Source organism: Sinohyriopsis cumingii, chromosome 12 (genome assembly GCF_028554795.1).
Source record: "Sinohyriopsis cumingii isolate HCF-2022 chromosome 12, ASM2855479v2, whole genome shotgun sequence".
In the NCBI taxonomy this organism is placed as follows: Eukaryota; Metazoa; Mollusca; class Bivalvia; order Unionida; family Unionidae; genus Sinohyriopsis; species Sinohyriopsis cumingii.
Genome location: NC_142972.1, coordinates 90,916,571 through 90,931,126, shown reverse-complemented (window position 1 = coordinate 90,931,126; position 14,556 = coordinate 90,916,571). Strand labels below are relative to the sequence as shown.

The window sequence follows — 14,556 nt, the reverse complement described above, 5'->3', positions numbered from 1 at the left end:
AGTGTCAGTTCTAAGAGAGTCTGACACAATCGCTTCTGGTAGAACGGTATAACGTGTCAAGTGATAATGAGACTAACACAGTATATATATTTCCTATTGAAGAGAATGACTCCAGGTCGTATGGGGTGCTTTAAAAATCCAAATCACACACACACACACACACACACACACTAAAAGCAAATAAATAAACCAAAATACGTGTATGCAAACGTAGGAGTTTTACTGTGATAATTGGATGCTTATTAATTCTTCCCTTTTATTGTGGTTTATCTACGTTGACTGCCTGCATTTGATTGAACAACAACAAGAACGAGGTATGCATATAATTCTTAATGTGATCCTATCCTCAAGTAGTAGTTTGCAATAACATTAATCACCCGGCTGTGATAACCTTTCATAACCTACCTGGCGTGTCATCCAGGTAAGGTGACGTGTATATAACCTAGTTGGCTGGTATACGCTTGGGATATTCTCGAAGTGTTTGGTTTGGTTGTTGATCGAAACAGGGTTTAATACAAGGAATGTAGACGAATACTTTATGTAAATTCAGGAAGCAAACATGTTGAGGGATTTATAGAAATTGTGTAAGTACCTTTCGTATGATTATAAAACTGTATGAATGCATATTTACATTATAAGTGTTTCACAGTGTGTAACAAATACCAAGAAGATATATGATTTGATTTGATAGTAATTTTCATAAAAGATGTATATGAATTTATGTTCTGTTCAAGTTCGTTTATGAAAGTTTATCTCAAAAGAATGCAGGACGTATTTACAGCATGAAATGGTTAATAAAGATCAACAGGCCTCGAATGGCCAGGCGCTCGCCAGTTTGATTTAAATAATATTTCCGTTGTCGTACATGACGATCTCCAAACTGCCATATCTACGAACCTAGCAAGACTCAAGCATAAAGCGCAGAATTATAGAGCGCATGCACTGCGTTATTGTTTCGCATGGATAATCAGCAAGTATACCCGTACATACATGTATATTCAGGAAGGATTTACAGATAAGTTATTAAACTCTAATCCTATTTTCACGAGAATGCTAAGGTAATATATCTATGCTTTATTGTAGAGGTGAACTTTCCTACAAGTTACAAGTGGATCCTAGATTGGGGTTTTATATATGTATAAAGAATAGAAAAAGCACAAATAACAGCCGTATTAGTATCACGTTCATCATCATCATCATCATCATCATCGCATACCCCACCGGCATTAGTATATGTATGGATCGATATCACCGTTATTAAGCGTTTAATTTGTCTTACCCAACGTATTAGTTTACAAACTATTACTTGGGGCCCCGAGTGGCCGAGTGGTCTAAAGCGCTCACCGTTCCGGATCACTGCCATCTCACCTCTGTCTGCGTGGGTTCGAATCCAAGGCTCGGCTAGCGTGGGTACGTGGGAAAGCCTGCCAGTAGCTTCTCGTGGGTCGGTGGTTCTTCCCAGGGTTCTTCCTCCACCAGTTATACTGGCCGCCATGTATAGCCTATCTTGTGCTGAAAAATGGCGTTAAACCCTAGAACAAAAACAAACTATTTATTGTTTATTATAATTTCTTTGACAATGCAACGGTTTTTCACTCTTACACATTACGCAGACCTGGAATCGTTTGCTTCGTGTGGATCTGGCAACATTTCAACAAGAATGTACTAAAATAGCTGATGCTGGTGGTGGTATTCTAGAGAGAGAGAGAGAGAGAGAGAGAGAGAGAGAGAAACGGGGATCAGATCAGCAGAAAAAAGTGGGTGTGATAGCGCTTGAAATATGCCTAAGACAATGCTTGGGTATCATCATAGAGCCCTCCACAGATAACGACGCATGTCCTTTGTATGCTTATTCAAAGATGACATGGTGACATTGTGGAAGGCGGCATTTTAATATAGAACATGATCTGGTTTTCTACGTAGTAGCTATCTTATCTACAAGCTGGCATGTGATCATAGCACGTGATTGAAGCACAGTTTAAGAGAGTATATGCCTTGGGTCGATGTAGAACAGAATCAGATCAAAGACGTTTGAGAAGAGTCATCGATAGGAGAGGTTGTATATCAATAACACTCACTTGATTTAGTTTATCAGCTGCAGAGGTAACAATAGCGGTATTGGTGATCACAGTTCAGTACGCGATACAGAGGGGTGATATATTTAAAAGAGGTAGCGGAAACGGAATTAGTGAGATTGGGTCGATACTGGACCAGAACTATCTTTCAAACGTTATTTACCGGGTACTTATTGGTTTATTTTGCGTCGTAACAAAGATTATAAACCAAATTAAAAAGTCCTAGACCAGTCAGACTTGTGTGTGTGTGTGTGTGTGTGTGTGATTTCGATTTTTAACGTAGCTTCAACAATTTTTTAGTCATATCGCTATGATATATGGCGGCAGTTTAAAGTGATGTATGCTTATTCAAAGATGACATGGTGACATTGTGGAAGGCGGCATCATGCCGCAGACATGTAGCATGATGTCTCACCCAGCCACATTATCCTGACACCAGTCCGACCAGTCCTAACACTGTCCTCCTAATGCTGAGCACCTAGTTAGGTAGCTGTCAGTACCATTTTTAATAGTCTTTGGTATGACTCGGCTGGGGTTCGAACCCGCGACCTCCCGCATCCGAGGCGGACGCTCTAACCACTAGGCCACCAGAGCGTTAAAGTCAGACTTAGAGACTTCTGACTGAAATTTTATATTTAAAAATGATGCACATAATCACGGTTTATAGTGGGTTTTTTTTATTAAAACGAAACCTTTGTTTCATTTTATAATTTTGTACTTATTAAGACATTAAACACTTGGCTTAAAAGGTGACTAAGAAGTAATGCAAGATAGTATTTCAAATTAAAATTGTTATGCCACTTTAAAAAGAGATTTTTTAAAACAAAAATCATATCAGTTGAATGAACTAATAAAGCAATGGAATACCTAAGAAATAAAAACAGCTTAAAAGGTCTCTAACTAAAAAAAAATATCCGGAAAAATATAAAATCAAGAATTTACATATATTACTAGGATAATCATCTGTTTTGAATTCAGCATGTGCATGAAATGATTAATACAGACCCTGTGAGGCAGATACATGAGGAACAAAGCCTACGTTTCAATGGGAAAGCCATTATACATGGAAATGAGCGATGTTCACCTGTGAATGAAGTATTAGCGGAAAAATATTGATAGTCGTGGTACACTTTTCATTTGTTATCAAAATATTGGTGTAGAGTAGATTGTGTGCTCCATGCATAGAAAGAGGTAGAAATATTGGACTAGTAATGCCTATGTAACGGGTAGGAATACATGTGTCAGCTCTGATAACTCATATGGTAGAACGTCCGTCTTGAGTTAGGGATATCCTGGATTTCATCCTCGGCAAGGCCGTGTGTCTTCCCTGTTACTCCGGTATTATTGTATTCGTTATCGTGGATGTCACCATGATTATCATAACACTTGCCAACCACCTTCAGTAACTGTATAGGTCAAAAACTCTGTGATGGCAGTCAAAGACACGGTAAAGGGTGCGTATATGTGTGTGTGTGTGTGTGTGTGTGAGAGAGAGAGAGCAGCAGAGGGGGCGAATCGGACATTTTGTCCAATCGTTATTTTGCTTAATTAATACTTTCTGCACTCAACGATCTAGTGTCGTCAGCGCCTGGTAAAAAAAAAACGACGACGTCGTTGGGGGATCGGCGCGTCGTCATTTGGTTTAATTAACACCTTCTGCGCGCCAATCCCCAGCGTCGTCAGCGTCCGGTAAGCACATCGACGACCGCGTCGATGTCATCGCCCCCTCTGCTGCTAAGTGGTTATTTACAATGATCTTACAAACAGAGTGATCACTAACTCCTCCTCTTGCAGATCAATTAGGTTATTTGACTGATCGGTGAGTTTAAAATTAATTCTCGTTAAAAACCGATCATGGCATCGCATATAGACCGGATTAATCGGACTCTCAACGATTAAAAATCCCGGAGGGGCTGTTGGTGAAAATGAATAAAGGATGTACCCCTGTTGAGCTTGATTTGATTGCTTGGTATCTACCTGGTAACTCCCTTCGATAACATCACACACTAGATTGATTGCTATCACCGATGCGATATTTACGTTGTATGGAGCAATATGCCTACCATCATCCCCGTTATCGTGTCTGAGGATATAAGTTGATGGACTGATAAAATCATTAAGAGACTTTCTTAGTTCTGGCGCGTTGTATCTTGGAAAATTAAAATCGGGTAAATCGGCTTCTGCGATATTATACTCGGTTAGGAATTTTTGTTTATCATTAGTTCTGCTAGCGGATATTACCCCGACGATTCGTTCATTGATATATTCCATGTCTGATATAAGTTGATTTAACACCTCAACGTGTTTTTGTGCTTTTGTTTTCCGTAGCTGTTCTAGTTGTGATTGGTAAATACGATTAATCTCGATAAAAAACCTATCGATATCATTTAAATTAATTTCGGCCGTCGAGATCGATCCAGGAGTTTTCTTTTCCCTAAAATGCCAATACATGGTATTCCTGTCTTGAAATGTAAACAAGTCGGGGGGGGGGGGACGCGTTTTTCATAACAAACAAAACATCTCGATAACTGGGATTAATCTCATGATACGATTGCTTGTCCGCGGGGTTTTCATGAGGTGGATTCTTAGGCCAACCTAGTATGGTTCTTATTGAACTGTTATAAATATGAACCATATACCCCGGTGTGCTTATTTCAATCGTCGACGATAACGTCGGTTCATGAACCGCAATAGCGATTTTTGATTCCTTTTCTGTGATCGATTTTATCCTGCGTTGAAATTCTTTATTGATTTGCTCTATTTGGTATGACCCAGTTGGTATTGTAACCTCCTCCCAGTTTGGGGTTCCATCGGGTTTATTTGTCCGTGCAAAAACCAGCGAGTTATTAGGTTGTTGTCCGTTAAATGCGTTCGCTCGAATATTAGGCCAACTGTGATATATTCGCAATTTTGCCAGCGCTATTTCCTTCACTGGAACCGGCGACGGGAAGTTCACACTGAATTCGGGTTTCGTTGACGTTATTGATATCATATTTGTTTGTACCGGAGTGGTGTTCTCCGCGATCCGCTGAAGTAATTGAAACCCTTCGGGGTTCAGCGACATTATTATTATTCGTTGTCTTTAGTGTCTAATTTCAACAGCCAGGTGGTTCCGGCTTCCAGTTGAAAATCCTCGATTTTTGACATCGCGGAGCTATACAACTGGACCATCGTGGAGAATTCAACATCGGATACGAACAAATTATCAATCGATAACGAGATCAACCCGGATAATTTCGAGTACGCGTCGGATACTATTTGATGTTTTACTGTATACTCGTTGAGTTTTTTCTGAAAACACGATATCTTCCTAGTGATTGCGTTGGCGACTCCAGCAACTGTTGTCATCGCGGAGACAGCGATTGGAACAGCGATCGGGGCTATCGTGGTCACCGTGGATAAAATAACACCGGCGCCAGCTACTATACCCGACACCGAGTACACGACCGCGTCGATGGCGGTTATTTTACGACGGTATTTTTTTATTTTTACACGGTATTGTTCGGAAAGCGTTTTCAAGTTTGCGGAAAATTCTTTTGCGGTATCGAATCGATATTGATGTGACGTCGGTGATACCTCTGATTCAATTTCCTTGGTGGTCATTTTTATTTTAAAAGAGCTAGTGTTTTTAATTACTTAGATTCGCCGCAAATTCCACATACCATGTAATGTTTGCCCCGGCTAGATTTCTATCAACGGCATAAATTGTAAACTGTTCAGTTGCGTTTTTGTCTATAATTGTTGATATTGTATTGTTAAACCCGGATGAACTCGACGATAATATATTAAACTGCATCATTGAAACCAGTGTCAATCGATAAATACCCTTGACAGTTGCGGTAATATTTACTGTATTCTGTGTAGGAGTCCAATCGAATGATCCATGCCGAATTGTGTATACTATGTTGATGATGTTCTCATGAGGGATTTTTATTTTTTCGAATTGCTCTGCTACTCTCGGTAGTCCGTCTTTAATCGCTTCAACATCAGTTTTAATCGTTCCTATTTCCTGTATATGCGTGTCCACATCTTTTTTGTTCGCTGCAACCCTAGTAATGAGTGTATTTATTTCCTGTATATGCGTGTCTATATTTTTTTTGTTCGCTATAACATTAATTTTGAGTACTTCTATTTCCCCTTCATGCACGTCTATACTTTTTTTGCTCGCTATAGCATTAGTGTTAATTGTTTCTATTCTCTGTCCATGCGCGTCTACATTATTTATGATCGTTACAACATTAGTTTTGATTGTTTCTATTTCCCGTGTATTCTCGGTCATACTTTTTTTGTTCGCCGCAACATCAAGTTTGATTGTTCCTATTTCATATGTATGTACGTCTATACCTTTTTTGTTCGCTGCAACATCAGTTTTGATTAATCCTATTCCCCGCCAATACGCGTCTACATTTTTTTTGTTCGCTTCAACATCAGTTTTGATTGTTCCTATTTCCTGTGTATGCGCGTCCACACCCTTTTTGTTCGCTTCAATATCAGTTTTGATTGTTCCTATTTCCTGTGTATGCGCGTCCATGTTATTTATGATCGTTGTAACGTCAGTTCTGATTATTTCTATTTTCCGTCCATGCGAGTCTACATTATTTATGATCGTTGCAACATTAGCGCCGATTATTTCTATTTCCCGTTCATGCGCGTCTACACTCCTTTTGTTCGTTGCAACATCAGTTTTGATTGTTTCTATTTCCTGTCCATACGCAGTGATATCATTTATAGTTATTGTGATTTCATCCGGTTTGGCATTTTTTTTACCAAGGAATTTATCAAAGTTGTCATCGATCCTGTTAACATTTTTTCGTAACGAGGTAAATTGGCCCGACAGCGTCGTAAACTCCAAAATAGTATTTTTTATTGTTGCAAGATTCGGTTCGGTTACCGTCGGGGTTCCAAAAAAACTAGCGGTAGTGAGTTGTATATCGGTGACAGATTTTTTCACCTCGGCGACAGATTTTTTCACCTCGGTGGCAGATTTTTTCACCTGCGCGTCAAGTTCGGTCACCGATCTATCTAACCTTGTAAAACCGTCCTGGACTAATGTCACCGCTGATATATGCCCACCCGGTCTGATTCGTCCGTCGGCGGTATACAACGCGATAGAGCCCTCGTCGGCATCACGCTGTCGTGTTAAAACGTCATTCAGTGACACATTACTGGATTTCAATTTACCCTGGCGGTCTTGAAATACAACTATTTCGCCCGGGTCAACACTTGTTAAATTCAACATATCAGCGATTTCATCCTCAATTAGTTTTTTCCGTGGATTCTTTCAGCACCGAAACCGGTCGTCCCCAAATATCAATCATTATTATTGTAAATGTTATTCTCTAAAATCCGTTGAGCTTCTACGACCCCACTAGTGTATTCGTTTACAACCACATGAGGTTGTTTCCGCGATGATGAAATCGCCGCGAGTACGTTCAATACTTCACGGCCACATATCGGTGGGTCACTTAATTGCTGTGTTGGCAGCGTGGAATAAAAAACCCGGGCTGAACACGCCCGGGTATACCGCATGAACTCTTTCGGCGGGGCTAACCCGTATGAATCAAAATAGACGATCGCACGCGGATCAATCGCGTATGCAACCCAATGAGTTCCCGCTCCGGAGGACCCATCGAGGTTAGTTATACCGGTTTCAGTATTCCTTGGGGCCGCCGGTAATTGATCCCTCATAAAAACACCTCTGAAGTTTTTTATCGCTAACGCGTTTGCGGCGTCTATTAAATTAAAATTAGACATTGGAGTCATTGACTCAGGAGTCATTGACTCCTGCGTTAATAAACGGTTCCCGGTAGTCTTAGACCCTTTCCCGAGTACCATGAATACGGGGTTCCCGGTAGTCTTAGACCCTTTCCGGCCACGGGTCGTTTTTTTTTGTAGCCTTTCCCGGTTGCCTTCTTTAATGCCATTCCCGCCGCGGTACCAACGGCTCCTAACGCCGCCGCCTTAGCCACTGCTGGTGCGGCCGCGGCAATCAACGCTGGAATCGCAGCTAACAGCGGAAATATCCCACCGGTCTTTTCCATGTTTTTAATTGCTGCGGCGGAAAAATCTATTTGAACACCCTTTTTATTCTTCATCGCATCATTGAAATGTTTTATTTGACGCGCCGTCAACGATATCTTATGATTACCACCCGCAATCTGCGACGGCTTCAGCGTTATTGTGGTCCCGCATTGTTTAGCCGACTTTGATCGTAATTTCTTGACTTGACCATCAGTCAACTCTACACTGACGACACTATACGACATTTTATTGTAAACGCGTTTTGTGCTTTCAATTACATGTTTTCCACTGGCGCATCAACGATTCTCATTCGTCCACCAACACCTTCTAGCAGCATTGATTTATCGCTGAGAATGACAGCAACCGCTCTATAATTAACACCACCCGGGGCTATACGAGCTCGGAAGTGTATATCAACGACGGATTGTCTCGTTAAATCAAGATGTTCCAGCGAAAAATAATAAATCGGATACAGGTTTTTAAAATCAAGTTGTGATATTTGCAAACCAGTGTCGACGTTTTGATCACGACCCATATACGACAGCAATCGATGGTACACACGTGCGATATGGTTGTCGCCGTAATTAAGCTGTATATCCTCGGATGGTTCCTGTTGTCCGTTTATTCTCAGCGAAACATCCCTGACTCCTAATTGATCAAATATCATATGGCTGCGTTCTTGACTGCCCAATCGTTCCCTATTCTGTAGCGCTATGAATATATGACGCGGGGCTGAAACACCCTGTTTTGACGCCAAGTGCCATGTAAACGTATCGGCGACGTTATCCTCTTTAGCATCAGTTGTTACCGCTAGCCAACTCAACAGCGATTTCCCTCCCTGTTCCATAAATGCTAACAATCGTGCTTCCGTGGTAACTGATGGAGTCAGCACCGGCATCCACAATGCCATTTTAGTTAAAATGACTTTACCGGCAGCGACGCCAGCAGCATGCCATATTGCATTGTTATCATCGCCCCTTCGCGTCAGCGCGATTGTATGCTTAGCCCCATAGACAACTTTTCTGACATTTCTACAGAATCCAAATATGTGATGGAGTGGAATCGCGCATGAAAACTGTCGGCGTGGTCCTTGCAACATTCCTACTCGTGCTGCGAATCCTAGATTGTAATCATTGTTGGTGCTTTTTATAATATTGAAATTAGCGCCTGGTCTTGCTCTGCGGTCTGGATTGGCTGCTTCAGCCTGTGGGTCAGTTGCGGTATCTCTTTCCGCCAGCACGTTGATGTACTGAATATGGTCAGCGTTATTGGTGGTGTCCTTCGCAAATATCATAGATGGGCCCGCCGATCTTGTATAATCATCCGAGTATCTCGCTAACCCAATTATCGTCGTTGCAACATCAACCTCGTGTTCTATTGATTCAATTTCTCGCCCGTCAATAAGATATCTGGCGCTCTCAAATAACGCCATGATACCGTTGTTGACAAAGCCAACTCGAACACGATGGTCATCTGCGTATGGTGCATTATCGGCGGCATTTGTCACGAGTTCTCCCTCAATTTCGATAAACGCTTCACACGGCAGAAAGTATTTACTGGTATCTTGGACCTGAAGTTCAATTCGCGATCGTAGGTCAGGTTGCGCTGCATAATAAGAATAAAATTGATAATCACGGACAGAATCATCCCTGCGCACTGGGGCGTCCATATCAAACGCGGATCAGCGGTACGCGCAAACATTCTATTATTTATCATGTTGATGTTTTCAATTGCGATTTTTTCGTCGTAAATTCTTTGAATTTAAACCACTCCCCGCTATCGCGTTCATGAGCGCGTTGGTTGCCGCATCGGCGGATGGCGAAGTCGCCAACGACTCTAATTTTTCTTCCACGGCGTTATTTATTACTTTACTGACATTTGCAGGCATCACTGTCGTTGATGGCATTACCGGTGGTTTCTGTTTTTTTCTCTTGGATTTCACCAACGACATTAGTTTGTCTCGCGCGGCAGAAAACGCCCTTCCGGCAACATCTCCAATAGCACTAATTCCCTTATCACGAATAACATCAATAGCCTTCATTCCTAATTGTTTGTCTAACGGCGCTACTTTTGGAGCCATTCTTGTAAATAACCCCGCAATGGTGCTACCGAGACCGTCTCCATAGTACGCGCGGTAAACAGGCAATCGCGAGTTTACCACGTAGACGAGTACTGGTTTATCATGGTTGTAGTGTATGATCATCCTTATTAAAAACACCAGTTTTCCAATTAGTGATTGATCACCAGTGATTGTGATCACCAGTGATTGTGATCACCAGTGATTGATCACCAGTGATTGATCACCAGTGATTGACCCCCTTCCCACCGCCGTGTGGAAAACCGGAATAAATTTTATCAAAATTTCCTTGGGTTTTTGCCCTCGATAAAAATCCGGTTTTTTTCTGGTTTTTTCTTGATTTTTAGTCATTTTTGGTCGTTTTTTGTTGCCTATAGTCGTTTTTTTCTCGATTTTTCAGAAAAACATCGATTTTCTCTAAATGATTTCCTTGGGTTTTTGCCCTCAAAAAATGGCCAAAAACAGTCAAAAAACGGTCAAAAACAGTCAAAAAACGGTCAAAAACAGTCAAAAAACGGTTAAAAATTAACAAAAACGATAATTTTATAATTTTATAATTTTTTTAATCATCCACGAGTTCGTCTATGAGCGTTCGATATGCATTAATGTCCATGATACCGCCTGCAAATAACCGCTTGCAAATATCAGCGGCCTCATTGATTATTTCCGGAGAGTTATTTCCGGCTCGTTTTCCTCCAATTAGTACCTCTAGTCGTGATATATCACTGAGAACACTACCAGGACAGGTAACACTAGCGTTTTCAACTAGACCACCACCACTTGGATACCCCTCTCCGCTTGTTTTTTTAGAACCAGCTTTTTTTTGATGTTTTTCTCGGACTTCTTCTTTTTGCTGTTGTAGTATTTCTTGTTGTTGTATATCATAATCATCAATTCCCCTTCTAAATTCTTTATATCCCAATTCTTTTGTATCCAAGCGATCAATCTCTTTATTCGTTTTATACAACCAATTAACCCAGTCATCTCGTTTTATATTACTGTTTTTATACTCGTCTTTTAAAAATTTTTTTCTTGAATGATAGCTTTGAGCGGCAAAATTACCAAAAACCCTATACTCGTCGGATTTCAGTAATTGAGGTCGTTTTATTTGTGCTATAGCCTTTTCAGTGAGTTTATCTATAAAGGGGACCCCTTTTTGAGTGGAAATTTTTTGAAGTTCACCAACATCACCCTGTTCAGAATCATCAATATCAGCTAATCGTTCATACTCTCGTTGGGTTTTTATATCACTGGAAAGTTGTTTTATCCGTTGTTGTGTTTGTTCTGTCTCTGCTGCTATCTTTTCAAGTACAGGAAGAAGAGGCGCCTCTTTCCGTTCGCCCTCCTTAGGAATATCTCCGTATATTGCCCGTTCTGTTGCCGCTGTAACATCTTTGGTCGCTTTAGTTACCGGGGCAAAGAGTTGTTCGCTTCCAACAGCAAAATCGGTTTGTAGTTGCTGCCGCGTTTGAAGTTGTTCTCGGACCCTGTCTCGTAACGGTATAAACTTTTTAAGCGCCGCTAGCCGCTCTCTGGCTAGCCGAGTAGTAAGTGATTCGTCTACCATTATTGCAATTGCTCCGCAATTTCTAATTTCCCGCCGGAGGCTCCGTCTATAATCCTTCTAATATTTTTGATCTTGCTAGAAATCTCCCGGCGTCGTTCATAAACACGTCCGAGTTTTTTTCGTATTATTTCAACGGCAGTGAATAGTCCAATGAATGCATTTGCGTCATTGTGGTATAGGTTCTCATTAATCGTATGTTGTAATCGTTTTATAAAAAAATACTCGCGGGCCAGGGTAAAACGCCCCCGTTTCGACTGTTCGTTAATAATCTCATAATCGGATAATATTTTTTCACTGTCGAGACCATCAGATAATTCAATTCCTTGATTTTTTAATTTTGAAATCTCAGTTAATATATTATTGATGTCTTGGGAATCCATATTCTTATAAACATCTTATTTCTAATATTAAAAATTTTAATAAAATTTAAGTTAAAATTTAATAAAATTATTGGGTCATTTTTGACCCCGTTTTTTGTATGGACAGTACAATGCCGTAAATCTCGAGTGTTGTGGCAGATTACAGGCATACATGGACAGTACAATGCCGTAAATCTCCACTCGAGTGTTGTGGCAGATTACAGGCATACATGGACAGTACAATGCCGTAAATCTCCACTCGAGTGTTGTGGCAGATTACAGGCATACATATATACTTAATTAAGGACATTCACATCTTGGAACCCCAAACATACATCTCCGGGAGGGAGGCCTAGGGTGACAAACGTCATCTTAGACCGCCCAGAAGATATGCTTGGGGACATCACTACATGTACTTAATTAAGGATGAATATATTTACAATGAAATGATTGATGGATGATGGGGACGGCACAAGACACACCTTGTGACTGACAGCACAAACATAAAACGGCGGGGCGGAACTCTACGGCCAATTCAACCAATCAAAAGCAACCCAATTAAATTAACCCGGTTGCATGATTGTGAACAAAAGACAACCACACGCCCGGGTCAAGAGCGTGGGTTAGTTTTGATTAGTTGAATTGGCTTTTGAAAGCCCCAGGCTTATAACGAGTCATCTTATATATAAAGTGACTAATACAGCGGCGTCAGTCACAAGGTGTGTGTTAATTTGAATTCCCTTGAATCGTTAAATCCTTAAATACTTATTAATAGTGTTTCACGGCATTTAAATGAAACCAAATACTCAAATAAAACATTAAAAAAAAGAATACAGCTGTTAGATAACAGCGTGTATTTCATTAGTTTTCATCGTAAAATGATTAATTAATCGCAACATTAATTGGACTTCAAGGGACATAACTCTTGTCATGCGACGCTATCACAAAACGAGTTATCTCCCTTTGATGTTATATATGAAAATCGAATTCTGTGACCCGTCTTTTTTGAGATCGCTGTTTGATATACTCGTTCTGCTACTCTTCGTATTGAGGCGATACAAATGTCAAAATATTTTCCTGCCTCATTCATCGACTGAAATATTTTTTCCTCGTGAGTTGTTGTATCAAATGACTTTACGGGTTTTGCTTTCTTTGAGTATTTACCAGTTTCCCCTTTTTTGGTATTTTGACTTTGCGAGATAGCTTGCAAGTTTGTAAGAGTATTATCAGTCTTATTATTATTAATATGATCAATAACAAGCCCATTCTCGATTAATCCGTTAAATGCTTCAAATACCGCCCTATGAACAAAATACTTCTTTTTTCCGACACCAAACATCAAATACCCCTGATTATTTTTCCATCCAACCGGCTTCTTCAGTCTGCGGTTTCTAACAATGCCGTCGCGAGATGTCTCGTAATTAACAAACACAGGGTGAGGTCTGAACTCTTGGTCCATTTGTATAATAATACTACTTGTCTAATTCATTATTTGGTTTAATTATAAACCTTTCAATGTAGTCTTGAGGAGTTTTGATGATTTTGTCCTTGACTAAGTCAAGGACGGAGTCGGCGGTGGGGTCGATGACGGCGTTTTTTATTCGTTTATCGTAATAACGCTTTAACTCTCTGTATCGCTTTCCGACACAATTAATACACAACTGCGATTTTCCTCTTACACCAACGTGGCAAACCAAGCACGGGAGAGGGCCAAGAGAACCATTACGAACGCTTTGTAAATGATACCCGCAGAATTCACCTCTGCATGATTTATTGCACGGGGTTGTCGACCCAATCATCAACCATTTGCATTTATTTATTATATTATATTCTTTTATTTAAATACTTGTTTTAATTATATGGATGAGTTTGAGAGATTAGCAGTAATTAAGCCCTGGAAAAATATTAAGTTCAATCTCGATAGAGTCCTCAAGGACACACCAAAAGCGTTAATAAACGATAAAACCCTGTTGAATAAAATACGCGATTGTATCAATGAATTCAAACGTGATGGTGCATCTCATAGTTGGTCAACATTTCGAATTGATGGTGTTGTTGATGCTACCATGAACGACAACCGCGCAGCAATGATAATATCACAACTTGACGGTAAAAGGTATTTCTTCAGAGTAAAATTCATTGTCCGGGTGGAATCAGGCGATTGGATCATACGTGATAAATTTGAACCAGTTTTCAGCGACAAGAAAACAGTCACTGTCAGCCGCGACTCCAAGCCGGGGTTGTTAACCGGAATTGACAGACCATACTATGAACGAGCGTATCCTGAAACAGCAGTTGTTTATGGAATATACCCGTTAAATAAGAAACCTGATATCGGAAAACTGAAACCGATGAAACAGTCAACGGGGATAAATTGTGTAGCAGAACGAATAATAGAGCATTTTACAAATGCATGTCGAGGAAACAAATTGACTGATTTACGACGTAGCAAAATCA

At 40.4% G+C, this 14,556-nt stretch overlaps 1 protein-coding gene across 1 annotated transcript in view; it reads left to right on the top strand.

Moving 5' to 3' along the window:
- The first annotated feature begins 459 nt into the window (after nt 1–459).
- Nucleotides 460–14,556, top strand: part of LOC149786966 (uncharacterized) — a 39,794-nt gene continuing 25,697 nt past the window's right edge. The window contains exon 1 of the mRNA XM_089976007.1: nt 460–584. The gene's annotated coding sequence lies outside the window, so the exon portion shown is untranslated. The remainder of the gene's footprint in view (nt 585–14,556) is intronic.